Genomic DNA, 20,345 nt, shown 5'->3' on the forward strand with positions numbered 1-20,345 from the left:
CCGTGCCGTGGTCTGCGGGGTGCTGAGTGCGCCGGGCGGGACAGCTCCGTACTGCGTGGACGCGGGCGCAGTGCTGGCCCCGTGGCCGTGGAGCCGTCCCGGGGCGTTCCGTTCTCGCGCTCTGCGTGCGGTGAAATGTCTCCATGTGGCCACGCTCCAGCGCCTCCGGTGCCTCTAAGCAGCGGCTAGGAGAGCAGCCTGTGTCCGCTCGCTGCCTGCCTCGGGGGAGAGTCGCCTCGGCTGCGCGGCTCAGGCCACAAGGGGTGGCCCTCACAAGGAAGTGCCACGTCTCATCTCCGGCCTGGGGGCTCGGCCGTGGGCAGCGTGTCGATAGCCCCGAAAACCCAGAGAGCAGCGAGTTACCGGCGGGCAAAGCAGCCAGGCCGGGAAAGGGCCTCGGAGCCCCCTGCAGCCACCAGAGTGGGCAGAGCCGGCGTCCTCTTCCGTAGGACAGGCTCAATTCTCGCCCCGTCTCCCGCTGCCCGGCGCTGGCCGGGACACTGCCTGTGCAGCCGGGAGCGCCTGGGGCCACACAGACACGACGTCCAGCCCCGCCCGGCGGCTGCCCCCGGCTCCTCTGACCCAGCACAAAGCAGGGACTCCCAATGGGCCAGGCGCCAGGGAGCCGGACCCCGCCGACGTCTGCATCCTCAGCGCTCTCCTGCCAGCCAGGGCTAGCGGGGGGCAGCCACGCTCCCACTCGGCTGCAGGTCCACAGCCGGCACCCTGCCTGCAGCCTGCCGGCTCCGTGCCCTGCCACCTACTGCCGGGCTGGGCCGGGGGAGAGGCTTGGAAGGGCACGCCCACCCTGGCTAGGCGCCCCCCCGGGGCACTAACTGGCCAGAGGATCCCTTTCGGGTTAGGGTTAGACCGACCCAGCCCCCGGCCCCCGGCCCCAGGCAGCTCTGCCCGCCTTGTCCTGCTCCCCCAGCCAAGGTGAATCTCTTGTCCCCTGGCCCCAGGAGGGGAGACGCTGACACACTTCCACAGGGACATGCCTGGCCTCCCCCTTGCGCAGAGAGAGCTGGGGGGGCTGAGGCCCCCCCACACACACTACAGCAGTGACTGTCACAGCCCCCCCACTACGTCACAAGGTGTGGCGAGTGGCCAGCAGGGCAGCCAGCAAAGTGAGCAAGTGTCTGGGCAGTGAAACAAGTCCCGTGCCTTCCCCCGCAGGCAGGAGGTGAATTCTGCAGCTGCACCTCTGGCCGCTGGGCCCACGCTGACCAGGACGACGACTGTGAGCAGGGGTGTTACATGGATTACTCAGTAATCGAGTAGTCGATGGAATTTCCATTAGTCGATCAGGGGGCGCTCGCTATCCCGCGGCGCCTCCCCCTTCGGAGTGCCCCGGGGCGGCGGCGTTGTGTATTTCAGAGGGAGAGGCAGCAGGAACCGGCCAGGAGCACGGGCTCCCCTCTGCGCCTCTCCCTTTGAAACGCACACGAGTCACAGGTGGCTCCTGTACACCCCAGAGGGAGGGGGCAGCAGTGGGATCACCAAGAGCAGCACGGTTCCAATCCCCACTCGCGCCGTTTCCCCGCTGTCCCTGCCTCCCCCCCCCCCCCACAGAGTCGGTGCTGGGGGACCGGCTTTTAAGCCAGCTCCTGCTCCCCCCGCCCGCTGCCTCTCTCTGATAGAGGGGGAAGTGACAGGTGGAGTCACTACTCGGCTGCCCGATAAGCATCTGCTTGTCAGCCAGTCGACAGTCACTTCCATGCCTAGCTGGGAGCGGGGGGTGTGATGGACCGGGCCGGGTCTGGGCACCGCTGAGGGCGAATTGCTCAGACTCAGGGCTCCGTACAGCCCCGGACTGGCAGCGCTTCCCAAACAGGCCGCAAACCAGTCCCACCGAGCGCTCCAGCTGCCCGCCTGGCCAGCCAGAAGCCTCGCGAGCAAAACCCCTCAGGCACCCCAGCTCTCTCCATGCCCCAAACAGCCCCAGGCCTGCCCACAGGTGAGGGGTTATAGAATCCAATGTCACCTACCCCGAACAAGTTCTGTCCGGTCCCAAGAAACCAGCCACAGATCCCTGGTCAATTTCCCCTCTGGACCTTACCCACAAATCACGCTGGGCCAATCCTTTAGCATCTAACGTCTAAAGGTTTATTACTAAAGGAAAGAAAAGCCTGAGAGTGAGGTTGTCACAGTATCGTACGTTACATGCATCGAATCTCCCAGTTCTCGATGCAGGCTCTAGCAGAGATGTTATAGCTGCTGGCTTAAGAGTCCTTGGTGTACGTCCTATGCCAGGATGGGTCCACAGTTCTACCCGGCTCTTCGATCCCTGCACTGCTGCCTCTGGGATGAAGAGCTGAGCTGAGCACCTAAATGGAGTCGGCCACATGGCATATTTATACCCCCCTGGCTTCTTCCAAGCTGGAGACAGTCACATGGTCTCTGGCCCGGCACCTGGATTCCTTCCCAGGTGGGTCTCTGGTACTTAAGGGACCGATTGTCACTGAAGCCTTGCTAATTAGCATGTCCATAGGCTGAGCCCATCGCTCAACCACATACAGAGAAACTCCCAGTCTCCATACAGTGTACCTGTTTATAGCGCCACACACACACACTATACGATCACATGAAGAGCAGATACAGACTCAGGAGAAGGGAAGCTTTCGTTTGACACCTCACATGGCCCCTTTGTACCCACTTTTGGGGCAACCCCCCACCCCATGGGCGCAGCAGTGACCTGGCTGCTTCCCTTAAACTCCGGTAACAAAACACCCCCCAATGCAAAATTGATGCAAGAAGTGATGCCAGTAACATTACTGAGAGCATCACAGGCCTCCCCATGCTTTGGCTCTGGGTCATTATATGTTGCAGTCCACTACTGGAAACCACAGTACCGAACTGGGCTAGTGTAAGAAAACCACATTTGCTTAAAACAGGCTTCATCACTGCAAGGTCTGTCCTAAAGACAACAAGATCCTTGCCCGGTTTTAGAAACCCAAGGTAAGAGCTGGTAAGAGCCTCGCCCATTGGATCTGCTTCTGCAGCATGAACCCCGTGTGTGTCATATGACCTTGCCCAGATCTAAGGAAAATAGTCAACTTATCCAGACCGGCTTTGGCAACTGTCTGAAATCCAATTAACCGTGCATGAATGTAGGTATTCCCATTCTGCATCTTTGCACTTAGCCACAAAAACAAAATGGTGGCGTGCCTCAGTTTCCCTGTTCACACAGCACCTTCTGGCTGGACCCTTCTTTATCCTTTATCCTGTAAGAGGTTCCAAGACCAGTTACAAGCATTAACCATGAAATATCAACATCCCAAGGTCCTTTAACATACATTTTGTCATCTGGTCCATTTCTTGATATTTTCATACAATCATGCACATTGTACATCTTTACAATTCTTGGTTACCACAGCACATTGGCTAGAATATACAGACTCAGGAGAAGGGAAGCTTTTGTTTGGCACCTCACATGGCCCCTTTGTACCCACTTTTGGGCAAATACCCCCCCACGGGCGCAGCAGTGACCTGGCTGCTTCCCTTAAACTCTGGTAATGTGACGGGGGGCAGGAAAGGCAGGGGCAGGGTAAAGGGCTCCGCTTGGTCACAGTGTGACGAGAGGCCATGCCATGGATGAGACAGGTCATACTCCGCACCGCGTATGACACAAGCAGTCTAGGCTTTGCCGTGTTAGTCATTCTGCCTGTGCTCGATTTGCAAATATGTTTCCGATTTCTCAATCCTGTAGCACAAATATTCCTGTGTAAGAGGCTTGTGCAGTTTTTGCATGAAGAGTGGCGTGCTTGACTACAGGTGTTCACTATCTTCTGCGAGAGCTAGTCCTCCCCCTAGCACGCTGTTTTAGCTAGAGCATCAGCAACGGAGTTTTTACTCACGTCTTTTAGGGTTGGTTTGTTATAACGTATACATTTGTTAAATATTTGACATCATAAACCTTAACACCAACCCGTTTTGTAACAGCTCCTAAAGATAGTATCAAAGGGAAAAGCAAAATGAAGTTTAAGTGCAGGTTCATGTCAATATTTTACGAGTAATAAACATTTGCTTATGGTGGTGAAATTTGTTTGGTTAGCTTCAAACAACAAACCCCCACTGTTCTATTTTCAAGTATTTTGGCTCTCGCATATTTACAACTATATATGTTATTTTAGCAAAGGCATAAACAAAGGTTATAAAAATCTAAAATAAATTCTTATTTTATTAATAACTTTTGCATTAATGTTGAGGTTTTTTGTTCCCTTTGAACAAAAACCTTTTCATTAATAAAAAAATATTTGTTCTGAATTCAATTCTTTATGATGTACATACATTGATAACCACGGCCTTTTTGATCATTGAGAACATAATGAATGGTATTACACTTAGGGCTGTCAAATGATGTGCATTAACACCTGCGATTAGCGCAGGGAAGGATTAACACGTTACTTTCTGTAATGTGTTAATCGCAGGTGTTAATGCTGTGCTGCCCCTTTGAGGCACTGGGGCAACCTTTCCAAGGGGCAGCGCTGCACCAAGCCGGGGCCAGCTGGGGACTCCAGCTGATCATGGGCTCCTGCAGTTCTGCCCCTTTGAAATGCCAAAGTGTTTCAAAGGGGCAATGCATGTGATTAATCACAATTCATTTTTTCAGTTGCTTGACAACCCTAATTATAATGCTTATGTCCAATCATAATATGACAATAGTGTGGGTACCACTGATGTTAACTATTTTTTTTATAATTATGAGAGAAAATTGAGTTTTATCACAACAAAAAAGTAAACTAAAACCATTGTCCCGGGCAGAGCCGGTCGTAGGGGTGGGCAAGCTGGGCAGTTGCCCATTATCAAGTGGCCGCCTACAGAACCTGACGGAAGCCCACTTGGGACACATGGCAATTAAGGGGCTGCATTTTGGCCCCCCCCTTTTTTTGTGCTCAACAAATTTTCCCTGGCAGTCGCCTGGGGCCGCCAATTGGTTAGGACTGGCCCTGGTCCCAGTACACTTACAACATGGCCTCCTGACCGAGCTTCCACTGAGAGGCGACGCTTGCTAATGTGAATGTTTGTGGCTTTGCCAGAGAAGGCAGTAAGTGCTGCCAGGCATCAAGGCCATGCGCTTTAGAAACCAACAGGCAGACAAACGAATTCGGTATTTAGCTCAGCGGGGTACTGGTTACCTTTTGAAACGACAGAACTCCCCGTTCGGGGCTTGGCTGGGCCCCTCGCTCTCTGCTGCGTTCGTGTTTAGAACACAGAGCCCCCGTGGTTCACGCTAGTGGCGAGGGTCAGAGACCGAGTTAGCGTTTTTGTTGCTTGGCAACCACCTCTGCAAGGAAGTGGGGAGTTTCTTGTTAGTCTTTAAAGTGCTGCATAGTCCTGTCGTTTGTTTCAGCTACACCAGACTAACACGGCTACATCTCTATCACTGATAAAAGAATTCCTCATCAGAGCACTCCATTACCCAGCACAAACGTGGTAAGAAACACACTTATATTTCCCCCAGTAGCTATCCACTGACGAGTACAATCACCAGGCTAGTGACTTATTTCGCTTCAAAGGTACTTGTGTCACATCATTAGTTGTGGCTTTCGATAGTCATTATTTGCTTCCTCTGATTAAATTGGTAGTGGAATGCAAATGGCAAGGGGCCTTCTGAGTTCTCGTATGGAGGGGAAGGGTGTCCAAATGTCTTACGGTGGCACTGTTCTGGCTTCTTACCTTGCTTGTGAGCGGTTGAAGTGGGACCTTGCCAAAGGCATTGTGAAAGTCCAAGTGCACCAGACCAGCTGATCACTGTTGTGCACATGCTTGCTGATAACCTCAAAGGACTCTAAGAATCATACTTTCCTATGCCGCTGGTCAATTTCCCTGTGCAGCAAAGCCTGATTCTGAAAGCTGAGACCACTTCTGCAGATGTGAAAATGCAGAAATACCAAATATCCCAAGAATGCCTCATCAAATTGTTAATAAAGTATGTAACTCACAGTATATGTAAAAACAAACTACGGTGGGACACCCCGGCACCCCAATATTCCCCACGGCCGTGTAATTAGGGTCTGTCTTGTGCAAAGTATGTCTGGTGAGGGATCCTCTGAAAAGTCTTGATCTGCTAGACAAGACGATTTCACTGGTTGGGCGTGTGACTGTATGCAGCGTTATGGAGTTTGGCGAGGTGGGTGCTGCTGAACCATGCCGGGCAGGTCAAACCACTCGCAAGCAGCCTTTGGCCCCAGAGTCGAAGGACCAGCGTGAATGGCTTATTGAGGAAATGCACAAGGGTTCCCCCAGGCACTGCCTGCCGTAGAAACCTCTCAGAGACAGCCCTGCACAATGGGATGCGTGACCAGGTCACAGCCACAGAGGGAGATGTAGATATAAAAGGGGACCAGTGACATCATGGGGCTCTCACTCCCCCTACGAGGGATGTTCCATATCGGTTCATCAACTAGCCAAGTAACCTCACGAATTCTTATCGGTTAGTCGACTAGTCTATAGTCCCCGGGGGGGGGGGGAGGTGGCAGCCAACACACCCCGGCCTCACTCCCAGGAGTCCCCTGCCACTCCGCACTGCTGCTGCTGAGAGTAGTGCAGGGTTGCCAGGCGGGAGCTGGTCCACGAGGGGAGCCAGTTTAAAAACCAGCCCCCCTCACGGACCGGCTGCCTGTCACCCCGCGCTGCTGTCTCTGATAAAGAGGCAACAGCCCCTGTCTAGGGGGGGTCTGAGCTCCCAGACCTGGTATGAGCCAGAACTGAGCTGGGCTACCTGCCTGCCCGGCTCCTAACATCACTCAGTTGTGCAATTCCTAGTGGAGCTGGGAGCTGCAGGAAGCCGTGCATCCCTCCCTTCACTCTGAGGGAGACGGGAAAATGCTCTATGAAGCACAAGGCCGTGTCATTTGGGGTTTGTGCCCCGAGCAGGCGCAGGCGAGCACTGGCTGACTCTTCCCGCACAGAGCTGACTTCCATCTGCGGCTGCAGAGGGGCGTGGCTGTGTGCGCCCGGCAAGAAGCCAGAGGGCCGAATTCAGCGAAACAGGGAGCGGGACACCAGGCTGGTGGAGCAGGAGAGGCTCCGGGAGAGCCCAGTACATCGGGGGGCATCCTGGACTCAGCGTGGGTGTGCCCATCCCATCATGCTTTGCTACTGGAAGAAAATGGGCCTTTGAACGAGGCAGAGTTTGTTCCATATCTGGTCCCTTGCCGGGAGATTAGGCTGCCTGATCTCTTGGTGCGCACACGGGGAGTCGCAAGGGGACTCAGTGCTGGCCGGTCAGTGCACCCAGGAGCGGGTCTGGGCCCCCGAAGACGCGCCTGCAGAAGCAGACGTGGCGGGGCTGGAGTGCGCACTGCTGCGGTGCGGTGCGAGTCCCCTGCCCTGCGCTGCGCTGCGCTGCGGGGACTGTGTGTGGTGCCGGGGCTGGAGTGCGCACTGCTGCGGGGCGGGGCGGTGCGAGTCCCCTGCCCTGCGCTGCGCTGCGCTGCGGGGACTGTGTGTGGTGCCGGGGCTGGAGTGCGCACTGCTGCGGGGCGGGGCGGTGCGAGTCCCCTGCCCTGCGCTGCGCTGCGGGGACTGTGTGTGGTGGCGGGGCTGGAGTGCGCACTGCTGCGGGGCGGGGCGGTGCGAGCCCCCTGCCCTGCGCTGCGCTGCGGGGACTGTGTGTGGTGCCGGGGCTGGAGTGCGCGCTGCTGCGGGGCGGTGCGAGCCCCCTGCCCTGCGCTGCGCTGCGGGGACTGTGTGTGGTGCCGGGGCTGGAGTGCGCGCTGCTGCGGGGCGGTGCGAGCCCCCTGCCCTGCGCTGCGCTGCGGGGCCTGTGTGTGGTGCCGGGGCTGGAGTGCGCGCTGCTGCGGGGCGGTGCGGTGCGAGCCCCCTGCCCTGCGCTGCGCTGCGGGGCCTGTGTGTGGTGCCGGGGCTGGAGTGCGCACTGCTGCGGTGCGGTGCGGTGCGAGCCCCCTGCCCTGCGCTGCGCTGCGGGGACTGTGTGTGGTGGCGGGGCTGGAGTGCGCACTGCTGCGGTGCGGTGCGGGGCGAGCCCCCTGCCCTGCGCTGCGCTGCGGGGACTGTGTGTGGTGGCGGGGCTGGAGTGCGCACTGCTGCGGGGCGGGGCGAGTCCCCTGCCCTGCGCTGCGCTGCGGGGACTGTGTGTGGTGGCGGGGCTGGAGTGCGCACTGCTGCGGTGCGGTGCGGGGCGAGCCCCCTGCCCTGCGCTGCGCTGCGGGGACTGTGTGTGGTGGCGGGGCTGGAGTGCGCACTGCTGCGGGGCGGTGCGAGCCCCCTGCCCTGCGCTGCGCTGCGGGGACTGTGTGTGGTGGCGGGGCTGGAGTGCGCACTGCTGCGGTGCGGTGCGAGTCCCCTGCCCTGCGCTGCGCTGCGGGGACTGTGTGTGGTGGCGGGGCTGGAGTGCGCACTGCTGCGGTGCGGTGCGAGTCCCCTGCCCTGCGCTGCGCTGCGGGGACTGTGTGTGGTGCCGGGGCTGGAGCGCGCACTGCTGCGGTGCGGGGCGGTGCGAGCCCCCTGCCCTGCGCTGCGCTGCGGGGACTGTGTGTGGTGGCGGGGCTGGAGTGCGCACTGCTGCGGGGCGGGGCGGTGCGAGTCCCCTGCCCTGCGCTGCGGGGACTGTGTGTGGTGGCGGGGCTGGAGTGCGCACTGCTGCGGTGCGGGGCGAGCCCCCTGCCCTGCGCTGCGCTGCGGGGACTGTGTGTGGTGGCGGGGCTGGAGTGCGCACTGCTGCGGTGCGGTGCGAGTCCCCTGCCCTGCGCTGCGCTGCGGGGACTGTGTGTGGTGGCGGGGCTGGAGCGCGCACTGCTGCGGTGCGGGGCGGGGCGAGCCCCCTGCCCTGCGCTGCGCTGCGGGGACTGTGTGTGGTGGCGGGGCTGGAGTGCGCGCTGCTGCGGTGCGGTGCGGGGCGAGCCCCCTGCCCTGCGCTGCGCTGCGGGGACTGTGTGTGGTGGCGGGGCTGGAGCGCGCACTGCTGCGGGGCGGTGCGAGCCCCCTGCCCTGCGCTGCGCTGCGGGGACTGTGTGTGGTGGCGGGGCTGGAGTGCGCACTGCTGCGGTGCGGTGCGGGGCGAGTCCCCTGCCCTGCGCTGCGCTGCGGGGACTGTGTGTGGTGCCGGGGCTGGAGCGCGCACTGCTGCGGTGCGGGGCGGTGCGAGCCCCCTGCCCTGCGCTGCGCTGCGGGGACTGTGTGTGGTGCCGGGGCTGGAGTGCGCACTGCTGCGGGGCGGTGCGAGCCCCCTGCCCTGCGCTGCGCTGCGGGGACTGTGTGTGGTGGCGGGGCTGGAGTGCGCACTGCTGCGGGGCGGGGCGAGCCCCCTGCCCTGCGCTGCGCTGCGGGGACTGTGTGTGGTGCCGGGGACTGGCTTTCCGGAGAGGCCCAGGCCGGCCCGGCCTTAGGGCGAGATGCAAGCAGCGACAGTCAGATCACGGCTGGGCTGGGCAGCAGGACGGGGGGGCGCCCGGCTCGGGGAGAAGGGACTCGAGCCCGGCCCCTCGTTCCCGGGTGGGCGCACGCGCTGCTCCTGGCCCGGAGCCAACAGCCCGGGGGGAGGGGGAAGGGGGCGGGGCCCGGCCTCACCACGCCCCGCAGGCAGCGCCGCGAGCCGGAGCCCGAGGGGCGGGTCCCGCGGTGGCTCCCGCCCAGCGCAGCAGTGACCCCGCCCAGCGAGCGCCCGTCCGTACCGCATGCCGGAGGAAGGACTGGGGCAGACGCGCACGCGCCGAGTGCTCGCAATGGGCCTGGCGCTGGCCACGCGCAGGGGGCCGGACTGCCTGGAGCCCCTGGCACCTGCCCCCCCCTCACCTCCCACACCCTGTAGGGGCCCGGCCTGGGGGCGGGGCTACGAGCGCGCGGCCGGTTACTCGGCCTGGGGGCGGGGCTCGGAGCGCGCGGCAGGGGGCTCGGTCTGGGGGCGGGGCTCGGAGCGCGCGGCCGGTTACTCAGTCTGGGGGCGGGGCTCGGAGCGCGCGGCAGGGGGCTCGGCCTGGGGGCGGGGCGCGGGTGGCGGTTGGCGGTTGGCGCCTAGCGCTGAGCACCGCCCTGAGGTGAGGAGGGTTGAGGCGCCGCCCGACACGGCGCTGGGAGGGGCCCGGAGCCCGCGCGGCTCGGGCCGGGGGTGGCGCAGGGCTGGCTGCCGAGGCCCCGGGGAGCGCGGCCCGCCTGGGGACAGCCCGCCCCCACAGCCTCCCGGGGCCTGTCGACAGGCGGGCGCGCTGCGTGTGGCTCGAGCTGCGCGGGGGGCTGTCGCTTAGGAGTCAGAGCCCTGGACACTTACCCAGCCTGCTCTTCGGTGTCTCCACAGCCGGCCCCCCAGGGGCAGTGTATCCCGGTGTTTGGCCCCCCCCCCCAGGGGCAGTGTATCCCGGTGTTTGGCCCCCCCCAGGGGCAGTGTATCCCGGTGTTTGGCCCCCCCCCCAGGGGCAGTGTATCCCGGTGTTTGGCCCCCCCCAGGGGCAGTGTATCCCGGTGTTTGGCCCCCCAGGGGCAGTGTATCCCGGTGTTTGGCCCCCCAGGGGCAGTGTATCCCGGTGTTTGGCCCCCCCCCCAGGGGCAGTGTATCCCGGTGTTTGGCCCCCCCCCCAGGGGCAGTGTATCCCGGTGTTTGGCCCCCCAGGGGCAGTGTATCCCGGTGTTTGGCCCCCCCCAGGGGCAGTGTATCCCGGTGTTTGGCCCCCCAGGGGCAGTGTATCCCGGTGTTTGGCCCCCCCCCCAGGGGCAGTGTATCCCGGTGTTTGGCCCCCCCCTGGGGCAGTGTATCCCGGTGTTTGGCCCCCCCCTGGGGCAGTGTATCCCGGTGTTTGGCCCCCCCAGGGGCAGTGTATCCCGGTGTTTGGCGCCCCCCAGGGGCAGTGTATCCCGGTGTTTGGCCCCCCCCAGGGGCAGTGTATCCCGGTGTTTGGCCCCCCCTGGGGCAGTGTATCCCGGTGTTTGGCCCCCCCAGGGGCAGTGTATCCCGGTGTTTGGCGCCCCCCAGGGGCAGTGTATCCTGGTGTTTGGCCCCCCCCCCCAGGGGCAGTGTATCCGGGTGTTTGGCCCCCCCCAGGGGCAGGGTATCCCGGTGTTTGGCGCCCCCCAGGGGCAGTGTATCCCGGTGTTTGGCCCCCCCCCAGGGGCAGTGTATCCCGGTGTTTGGCCCCCCCCCTGGGGCAGTGTATCCCGGTGTTTGGCCCCCCCCCCCAGGGGCAGTGTATCCCGGTGTTTGCCCCCCCCCCCAGGGGCAGTGTATCCCGGTGTTTGCCCCCCCCCCCGGGGCAGTGTATCCCGGTGTTTGGCCCCCCCCCCCAGGGGCAGTGTATCCCGGTGTTTGGCCCCCCCCCCCAGGGGCAGTGTATCCCGGTGTTTGGCCCCCCCCCCCAGGGGCAGTGTATCCCGGTGTTTGGCCCCCCCCCCAGGGGCAGTGTATCCCGGTGTTTGGCCCCCCCCCCAGGGGCAGTGTATCCCGGTGTTTGGCCCCCCCCTGGGGCAGTGTATCCCGGTGTTTGGCCCCCCCCCCCAGGGGCAGTGTATCCCGGTGTTTGGCCCCCCCCCCCAGGGGCAGTGTATCCCGGTGTTTGGCCCCCCCCCAGGGGCAGTGTATCCCGGTGTTTGGCCCCCCCCCCCCAGGGGCAGTGTATCCCGGTGTTTGGCCCCCCCCAGGGGCAGTGTATCCCGGTGTTTGGCCTCCCCAGGGGCAGTGTATCCCGGTGTTTGGGCCCCCCCCCCAGGGGCAGTGTATCCGGGTGATTGGCCCCCCCCAGGGGCAGTGTATCCCGGTGTTTGGCCCCCCCCAGGAGCAGTGTATCCGGGTGTTTGGCCCCCCCAGGGGCAGTGTATCCCGGTGTTTGGCCCCCCCCAGGGGCAGTGTATCCCGGTGTTTGGCCTCCCCAGGGGCAGTGTATCCGGGTGTTTGGCCCCCCCAGGGGCAGTGTATCCCGGTGTTTGGCCCCCCCCAGGGGCAGTGTATCCCGGTGTTTGGCCCCCCCCCCAGGGGCAGTGTATCCGGGTGTTTGGCCCCCCCCCAGGGGCAGTGTATCCCGGTGTTTGGCCCCCCCCCCAGGGGCAGTGTATCCCGGTGTTTGGCCCCCCCCCCCAGGGGCAGTGTATCCAGCTGAGGCCTAACCAGCGCAGAGCAGAGCGGCAGAAGGACTCCTCCTGTCTTGCTCACCTCACGCCTGTTCATGCAGCTCAGAATCCTGTTTGCTTTCTTTGCAACAGCATCACACTGCTGACTCATATTCAACTTGAGTTCCACTATGACCCCTAGATCCCTTTCTACCATACTCCTTCCTAGTGAGTCACTTCCCATTCTGTATGTGTGAGACTGATTGTTCCTTCCTAAGTGGAGCACTTTACATTTGTCTTTATTAAACTTAATCCTGTTTATCTCAGACCATTTCTCCAATTTGTCCAGGTCATTTTGAATCATGACCCTATCCTCCAGAGCAGTCACAACCCCTCCCAGCTTAGTATCATCTGCAAACTTTATAAGCGTACTTTCTATGCCAATATCTAAATCGTTGATGAAGATATTGAACAGAGCTAGTTTCAAAAACCGACCCCTGCGGAACCCCACTTGTTAAAGCTTTCCAGCAGGATTGTGAACTGTTAATAACTACTCTCTGGCTACGTCTAGACTGGCATGATTTTCCGGAAATGCTTTGAACAGAAAAGTTTTCTGTTTAAAGCATTTTCGGAACAGAGCGTCTAGATTGGCATGGACGCTTTTCCGCAAAAGCACTTTTTGCGGAAAAGCATCCATGCCAATCTAGACGCGCTTTTCCGCAAAAAATCCCCGATCACCATTTTCGCGATTGGGGCTTTTTTGTGGAAAACAAAGCTGAGCTGTCTACACTGGCCCTTTTGCGCAAAAGGACTTTTGCCCGAATGGGAGCAGCATAGTATTTCCGCAAAAACACTGACAATCTTACATGAGATCGTCAGTGCTTTTGCGGAAATTCAAGCGGCCAGTGTAGACAGCTGGCAAGTTTTTCCGGAAAAGTGGCTGATTTTCCGGAAAAACTGGCCAGTCTAGAGACAGCCTCTGAGTACGGTTATCCAGCCAGTTATGCACTCACCTTATAATAGCCCCATCTAAGTTGTATTTGCCTAGTTTATTGATAAGAATATCATGCGAGACTGAATCAAACACTTTACTAAAGTCTAGGTATACCACATCCACCACTTCTCCTTTATCCACAAGACTCGTTATCTTATCAAAGAAAGCTATCAGATTGGTTTGACATGATTTATTCTTTACAAATCCATGCTGGCTGTTCCCTATTACCTTGCCACTTTACAAGTATTTACAGAAGATTTCCTTAATTACTTGCTCCATTATCTTCCCTGGCACAGAAGTTAAACTAACTGATCTGTAGTTTCTTGGGTTATTCTTATTTCCTTTTTTATAAATGGGCACTATATTTGCCCTTTTCCAGTCTTCTAGAATCTCTCCTGTCTCCTATGATTTTCCAAAGATGATAGCTAGAGGCTCAGATACCTCCTCTATCAGCTCCTTGAGTATTCTAGGATTCATTTAATCAGGCTCTGGGGACTTGCAGGCATCTAACTTTTCTAGGAGATTTTTAACTTGTTTTTTAACATGGACCCAGGCAGCTGCTGGAGTAGATCTTGATGGAGGAGAAACCAACAGGAGAAAGGATTTTTGATATATAAAGTATGTATGTGAGTGACAGAGAGCCAATGCAGGGGTTCATCTGACCCTGAAATATACCAAGGTCTTTTATTGCCTTAACATTGATAAAAGCTCTTTCCAGATTACAATATTGGTAACCACAGGAATTCAAAAATAATGAGTCAGGTCCTTAATTAAAATAATAAATAACGATATTAACTTAAAAATCATGAGTTTTTAAATGATATTCCCTAAGCTCATCGTTTACTTTCTGTTTTGGAACCTTATAGGGTGCCCATAAGTTACATTTCAAAGTTTCCTTTGCAAACAAGAGGCCTAGAAATTTGGGTGGGTGAGTCATGCCAACAATAAGAGGGCTATAAACAAACAATTGAACAAAGGCTTGGTATTGTCATATTTTAATAAACTCATGCTTTTTTTAACATCTGACACCTTAGATTTAAGAACACATCTGTGCAGCCATTCAATTCAAATGAATAATCTAAATCTGAGTAATACAGTTATATATAGCTGTGTTTTAACTGATAAGAATGTTCATCCTTTGTTGATATGCATATGTATACAATTCCCATAGACTCCCCAGTGATTTTCATTTCTTGATGAGTTTATTCCTAGGCTCTCTCTGGCAGTTTCTCTGCCTTTTTAGCTCATTAAGTTATTCCCAAAGGACTGCATAATCAGTATTTTCTTAATGCATATTGTGATGGAGTGTGTACTCCACACTGGCCATGAATGAGTTCACATAGGCCTGAGAGTCCACTTAGTGTAATTATTATGCTATGTGGATGCAACTGGAGGATGGACCAGACTTAAGTAAACATCAATCCCAGCTGGAGAATGAGGTGCTTGGGTGCTATAAACAGGAAGTGCAGATGAAAGGAGCAGAGGGAAGCTTGAGTGGCACTTGAATTATACTGGAGATGGACTATGTAATGGAGAATACTGACATCAGACTAGAAAATGGTAAACTTGCCGCTGAAGGTCGCAGATTAGGAAAAATAGTAGATAAACATGCAAGAGTTAGAAGAAGAAACAGGCAGAAAACAGAAATGAGGAAAAGTACAATCAAGTTGTTGTAATTTTGAATTCAACTGTCTTCAACACCAGTTGAAGTGTGTGGATGTAAACAATCTGAAAGTGGCAGAGTGGATTTTCACAAGTGCTGGAGCTATAGAAAGAGCAAGAATGCTGAGAGGAGACCTGTTCATTGAATGTAAAAGCAAGGAATGAGCGGGGAAACAAAGATTACAATGTCAGAAGAAGTGAAAAAAAGCTATTAACTGCGTAAGCTGTTCCTGGAGATAAGAGGAAATTATATGTGAGGTGCCAATTAAAATGTCTGAGGCTGAAGTAAAGCAAAGCATAAGGATAAAAAAACTGTATCTTAAGCAGCTGATTAGCAAGAATAGGGAAAGAAAATTATGAACAACTGTGCTAGTTGCATTTAAAGGAAAAACTCTTTCAGCTAGGCTGTTTGGTTTTGTCAAGAAATCTTGCATGGCGCTAGAGATGCGGTGTAGCAAATACATGTAAAGGGAAAATTAAGATAACGTGCAAAGTTGGTTCAGGAGGGGAAGGAATACAGCTGATTGTCTAGTAAGAGCAGAGACAGAAGCACAAAACTATATGAGAAATAGAGTGATAGTAGCTGCCTAGATATTGTGAAAGCTTGGTATGTTATGGAGAGCGAGCTTATTATATAAAATAGAAACAAGCTTAAAAGGAAGAACAAAAAGACTTTGCAAGTAAAAGAATTATGTAGGCCACAGTAGGGAAAGCCTACTTTAGCATAAATACATTCTCAAATGGAACCCCGGGGGAATGTCATCTGTTATAGCATAATGGCTAACTATCACTGAAAAGGATAAGTGCAAGAATAGCTATTTCCTTGCTTACAGATGACTCTGCCATCTGAGCTAAAAACAGAAACCAGAACATAGCTGAGATGAAAATTAATGAAGCATATAGGGAAATGTGGATTTTCAAATGTTCTGTACTTAAGGAATGATATTCACATAGTAAGCAGTCAATGTGTATAGCAAGTAGGTGTAGATTCCTGACATTTGCTAGCAAGGTAACATGGAAGAATCACGTTGCTTTCATCTTTATACTTATTTTCAGTATTTCTTAAAATATTCTGGTGCAGATAAAAAAGCAATGGTAATAATTATTAGAGCATTAATAAAACCAGTCATTGAATATAGATGCCAAGCATTTAATTCAGTATCAAAAACAAATCTGGTGCTAATGGGATATGTTACCTAGACAGCAGCTAGAAAGTGATAGGGCAAATCACAACATTTCCAGTAAGTTCTTGGAATGTATTGAAGACAATTCTTTGGTCCAGAAAGTGGAGAACCTAACCAAGATGCAGCTATTTTTGACTTGATTGTGACTAACAGGGAGGAATTGGTAGCAAATCTCAAGGTGCAAAGCACTTTGGGTGAACATGATTATGAAATTATAAATTTCACTATTGTAAAGAAAGAAAGGCGTGAGAGCAGTAAAATAAAGATAATGGACTTTAAAAAGCCGATTTTAACAAACTCAGAGAACCGGTGGATAAGTTCCAAAGGGAAGAAAATCTTAAGAGAAAAAGGAGTTTCAGGAGAGCTAGCTGTCTTTCCAGGACACAGTATTAAAGGCACAACTACAAACTGTCCCAATGCAAAGGCAAGGCTATTTTTCCTATAAGAGGCCCGTGTGGCTCCATCAGGAACTCTTGAATGAGCTAAAAATAAAAAAGGAGTCCTATAGAAAATGGACAAATAGCCGAGGAGGCTATTTTATTTTATCCCTAATAGCATAAGCATATAGGGATAAAATCAGAAAGTCTAAGGCACAGAATGAATTACTCTAACTAGGGACATACATAGCAAAAAGAAGAGGTTCGTTATATACATTGGGGCTGTGTCTACACTGCACCCCTTTTCCGGAAAAGGGATGCAGATGAGACAAGTTGGAATTGCAAATGAAGCGGGGGATTTAAATATCTCCCGCTTCATTTGTATAAACATGGCTGCCGCTTTTTTCCGGCTCGGGACTTTGCCGGAGAAAAGCACCAGTCTAGACGGGATCTTTCGGAAAATAAACCCTTTTCCGAAAGATCCCTTATTCCTCTTAAAATCCTTTGGGATGGCACTGGGTACAGGAGTCTGGAAAATTTGAGAACAGCTGTTTTAAGGGTTATTACAAACAGTAGGGTGTATGGGCAGTGGTTGAACCTTGGGCTGGGGGAAACAAGCCCTCAGCTCCGTCCCTGTGCCTGAGGTCCCACCATCCTGCAGGAGCCAGGCACCCCCCTACCACAGGGGCAGGACTCCAGCCCTCCTTCCACGTAAGCTTCCCCAGCTTAGTAGCATGGGGAGAACAGTCAGTGGGCATCCCTAGCCTTCACTGCCCCAAAGCATGGGGCATGTAGGCATCCCCAATCGCCTGTCCTGAACACAGCCTCAGCATGGCAGATGCCCGGGGCAGCCCGGGAGTCTCACTGAAGCATGGGATGGAGTGTGCATGAGTCCAGCCTGACAATTTAGGAAGGCAATGCCTTCCCCAGCCTCTTATACCCACCACCCATGGTAGGGTGGTCAGTTCTCCATGTCCATGGAAGGTAGAACAAAAAGTGATGGGCTTATTTACAGCAAGAGAGATTTAGGTTAAATATTAAGGAAAACTTTCCAACTATAAGGATACTTAAGTACTAGAACAGGCTTCCATGGGAGGTAGTGGAATCTCCGTGACTGGACATTTTTAAGAACAGATTGGATAAACACCTGCTAGAGATGGTCTAGATTTATATTGTCTTGCAACAGTGCAGGGAACTGGACTTGATGACTTTCTGAGGTCTCTTCCAGTCCTAGGGTATGTCTACACAACAAAGTTACATCGGGATACTTCTGGTATCCCGAAATAGCTACCCCACGTCTTTTGAATGCGTCCATTATTTTGAAATATAGCAGATGCACTATTTCGCCATCCCTGTAAACCTCATTCTACGAGGAGTAAGGGATGGCTCAAAATAGCTCTTTATTTCAGAATTTGGCACTTTGTAGACAGCTCCAAATGACAAAATAAGCTATTTTGACACAGATTCAAAATAAGCTACGCAAATTGCATATCTTATTTCAAGTTTCAGGTGCTGTGTAAATGCACCTCTACAGTTCAGTGTTTCTATGAAATTAGCATATACAACCATGCAAGATGCATTATAGAAAGAAAATCACGACGCAAATATAAATGTTGAACCACATAATGCAATTAAAAGGAAAGCTAAATGTAAAAAATTGCAGAAAAATTGATGTATCTGTGATAAATGGAGTGAACGTTGCCAAATATTTACAGACTAGTCTCAAGATGAGAACCTGGAGAGGGGGACAGCTTTCTGTATTCCATCACTTGGAATAAAGAAATCCACTAGAGTATCACATCTTGTAGTTTTTATGATAGTTGAACTAGCAGAGATAATGTTGGTGTTATACTAGATACAAGATGTGTTAACTATATTCATTATCATCTTATCATTCACTATCAAGGTACTGGCAATCAAAAATGAGAATTCAGATTGTCTAAATGTTATACTTAATGAAATATTGTTATTAATAACAGAATTGGCACAGATGGGCGTAATCCTTGAAATAGCATAGATCTCCGTGCATATTAGGATAGCAGGAAACAAGATGGTGGACAAATTAGCAAGACATTTTGAGAGAAAAATGACATTTAAATCCTTCTAAATACATAGGAGTTTGAAAACCTTATTAAAATCAACTGAAAGCCAAGAAGCAGGAAGTACGTACAACAGAAACAAGGGGGAAAGCGATTCCATGAAGTATGCCTTGAAACTGAAAATGCTCACACCTGTGGGAACATGCTGGAGAGAGTAAGGTAGCTTTACTTGAAATGCTGACTAGATACTTTCTCTTAAACAGTAACTTGGTCAAAGAAACAGTTGGTTACTTTCTCTGGTGGGAATGTAAAGAGTGTAACACCAATAGGGAAATTTGTATGACAAACTCAAGACACCTAAAAGTGACGGTATTTACCCAGTAAAATATCTAGAAAAAGTATCTAAAAAATGAGAGTGCATTAAGAAAGCAACAATAGTTGAAAAATATTGAGCATAGAGATAGACAGTAAGTATAAATCATGAAATCCAATAGCTGGCGGATAGAGACTCTCATTCCAAGTCTGCTGTGCCATAAAATACCAGAAGAAGGGGAAAAGGGAAGGGGGAGTGACGGAGAAATTTTATAGTTAATCTCTGGGAAGGGGAGTAGAGAGCAGTGACACAGGAGTGTCAAGGAGCAGAACCAGAGAAGAGAAGGTGGGAAGAGTCCTCTCTCTGGGAAACAGCTGAAAAAAAGGATGAAAGGAAGGAAAGACTAGACAGTCTTCTCCAGGAGCAAGCTGAAAGTCTGATTGAGATGGAGGATGGGGGGGAGGGTTAGGGTTGCCAGATGGTTTCTACCAAAATACCGGACACACTTGACATTACATCACAATCTACATTACATCTTATTTAGAAAATACCGGACAGTTCTATTTTCTCATTTATATTTTCTCAATTTGTTTCCCAAACAGAAAGCTCAAATACTGGACTGTCCAGTTCAAAACCGGACACCAGGCAACCGTAGGGAGGCTTGATGAGCTGGACCTGCTGTAAACCCCACAGTAAGCCCCTGGATTGAGGGATTGATTGAAACAAGGAGCCACAACTGTGGGGTGACTGCTTGCTGGGCCCAGTTGGGCCAAGGTTTAATTTGCGTATCTATATATTTTTGTTGGACTTTGGTAAGGACTCTGTCTCCCTTGAAGTGGCTGGTGATGTAGAGCGGTCTATCTGGAAGGCTGTGACATTCCTATAGTTGAAGTAGACCAAAAGAAGATAGGGGAAACTGAGGGAAAAGTGGCTGCAGTGCCACAGCCAGGAGTAGAGGTGTTGTGGCAACTTTACCACAATATTCTTAACAAGATTTTAGAATGATATTGTGCCTTCTAGGGATGTTGGCAATATTCTTCTCTTTCCCATTGGAAGCATGGTAAAAGAGAGATGTAGAAGAGAATGCTAGGTTGAGTGATTTTGCTTTAATTGACCTTGCAAATTAATCAAACATGCGCCAGAATTTTGGCATTCACTGTAATGAGGCATGATCTAGTAAAGTGATGCAAATAATGTAGAATTCAATACTACTCCTAGTACATTTTTGTAACTAATATAGTCATTCATGAATGCCAGAGGAGAAATTATAGTCTTTTTCAATCCATGTAATCTACAAGTGCAAAGCCGATTTTAAATTGGGTAGCTGAAAACCTAGCTTTATTATTCCTGTAAATTCCATGAGAAGGTCAATGTCTCGAGTAAAACCGAACAGATAATTTGTAGTAGCAATTTATTCAATGAAACTGTCCTATTGTTTTATTTGTGAATTGCATGCAGCCAGCTCTTCAAATGTATTTGTTATTTAAAATTATTCTCTGAATATTCTGTAAACTGTAAGCAGCTTTTCCCCCCAGATACTCCATGTCTGAGATGGAGATTAGTTTTGATTGGACATCGAATCAGGTGTCTGTTAGAGTGCTGGCTGAAATTTTTCTTTCAGAACATTTTTTCAGTGCAAAATAACTTTCTGACAATGAAAATTGCAGTGAGAAAAAATACTTTATAATTTTGGTTTTGTCAAAAAAGCAATACACTTGGGCTGCTGGAAAACAAAGCAATTTAGGACTTGGGGATTTCAATTAAAATGTACCAGTATAG

At 53.0% G+C, this 20,345-nt stretch overlaps 1 protein-coding gene across 4 annotated transcripts in view; it reads left to right on the forward strand.

The window, feature by feature from the left end:
• Positions 1-7,099: 7,099 nt before the first annotated feature.
• The window catches only part of IHO1 (interactor of HORMAD1 1), a 116,036-nt gene continuing 102,790 nt past the window's right edge, over positions 7,100-20,345 (forward strand). Inside the window, exons 1-3 of one of the 4 annotated variants that reach the window (XM_089781307.1) lie at positions 9,914-10,001; positions 18,330-18,472; positions 19,169-19,258. The gene's annotated coding sequence lies outside the window, so the exon portion shown is untranslated. Of the gene's footprint in view, positions 7,230-9,913; positions 10,002-12,714; positions 18,473-19,168; positions 19,259-20,345 lie in introns of those variants that run through there. The other 3 variants (XM_089781308.1, XM_089781309.1, XM_089781306.1) reach the window with 3 other exon arrangements.

Source organism: Pelodiscus sinensis, chromosome 11 (assembly GCF_052426305.1).
Source record: "Pelodiscus sinensis isolate ZL-2025 chromosome 11, ASM5242630v1, whole genome shotgun sequence".
NCBI classification, from domain to species: domain Eukaryota; kingdom Metazoa; phylum Chordata; order Testudines; family Trionychidae; genus Pelodiscus; species Pelodiscus sinensis.